Source organism: Salmo trutta, chromosome 38 (assembly GCF_901001165.1).
Source record: "Salmo trutta chromosome 38, fSalTru1.1, whole genome shotgun sequence".
NCBI lineage: Eukaryota > Metazoa > Chordata > Actinopteri > Salmoniformes > Salmonidae > Salmo > Salmo trutta.
The window spans coordinates 17892240-17893801 of NC_042994.1; the positions used below are offsets into that span (position 1 = coordinate 17892240).

General features: G+C 37.8%; 1 non-coding gene across 1 annotated transcript; it reads right to left on the reverse strand.

Annotated features, from left to right (window-relative positions):
* Positions 1 to 754: 754 nt before the first annotated feature.
* Positions 755 to 809, reverse strand: LOC115179035 (U7 small nuclear RNA). Its single transcript, XR_003872802.1, has one exon. It is a non-coding gene; the product is annotated as a U7 small nuclear RNA (small nuclear RNA).
* Between the last annotated feature and the right edge of the window lie 753 nt (positions 810 to 1562).

Sequence of the window (1562 nt, forward strand, 5' to 3'; positions counted from 1 at the left end):
ATGAAAAAACATATCATTTCTTCCCTCAGCCCCATGCAGAAGGAGGGGAAAAAGCCTGCTGTGTGTCGTGACTGTTTACAAGTCACCCAGCTCAAAGGTCAAATCAGGGCAGCCTTTGTCCCTGCTGCTGCTGCTTTGAGTTGTTGTTGTTGTCGTCCTGGAAGCACAACCAGATGTCACCCCAACGTCCTTTTGATTCACTTCTCTCCTTTTCTTTTTCTTCCCTCCATTTTTCTTTTCCCTTCTTTCGTTCTTTCCACTCTTCTGTAACAGCGGGAGAACAGACAGGGTTGACCCAGATTTTCACTTGTGTATGTGGTGGCACGCAGGGATGGAGGGAGGGATGAAGGGAGGGAAAGGGGGATGAGGGGGGAGAAAGGCAGAGAAAGGACTTTAAAGGACTCAGGATAGAGTGGTTTTGCTTTGTGAGTAATGCAACACTCCAGTGGATGAGATTTATCTGGAACAGTCCACATTAAAAAATTGTATGGTGTAAATACTATAGTATTCACTGTAGTGTTTTAACAGACTTTATTTACTGTAGTATACTATAGTATTTACAGTTAACTACAGTATAGATACTGTACTAAAAGAAAAATGTAGTATATATTATAGTAATTAATGTAGTGTTTTTGCTGATTGTAGTATACTGTAGTATTTACTGTAGTGATTTTGCGGACTGTAGTATACATTTGTGGACATAACTGTAGTACTTACTATAGTGTTTTTGTTTTATTATCTTTGACATAGAAGTGGAGGCTTTCTCATTGAGGAAACCTACTGGAGAAATACTAAAAGAGCCAATTGTTCATAACTTGTAGGTAGGTAGGACTGGGGTCTGAACAGATAGTTTAGCTCTTTACATTTCTCCTGCTCTTTTCTATAACCTGTAAGTAACACGATATATGATCTATACTTGGCATGTAGTTTTCTCACTTGTGTATATGGGGGGGGGATATGCTAATTAAATACTGTATTATTTACCATAGTTACAAAACTGTAGTGTTTTTTCAGACTAGTGTTTTGGTGGACATTACTGTACTATTTACTACAGTGTTTATTTGTGGATAATACTGGGGTATTTACTATAGTATTCTACAGTATACTACAACATTCTATAGTATGTACTAAACATGATTGAGGGATTCTACAGATTCTAATTTCCCTTCTTTTTTTGCATAAAATGTAGCTCAGTATTTGTATTATTTATTTTATACAGCCTTTTTTGCTAATCTTTATCAAGGTCCCAATAATTATGGACCTGACTAGCTTCGCTGCAAAGTGTGTGTATTTTAATACTTTCTGAAGAATGCAATTAACACGAGCCATAGTCAAGGCTACATTTTTTTACATTTGTTTATTTAACCTTTATTTAACTTGGCAAGTCAGTTAAGAACATATTCTTATTTACAATGATGGCCTACCCGGCTAAACTCGGACGACGCTGGGTGAATTGTGCGCCGCCCTATGGGACTCCCAATCACGGCCGGATGTGATGTAGCCTGGATAAAGTGCGACAAAATATTTTGCTGTCCGACCAAGACTTTTATTTTGAGTGCAGA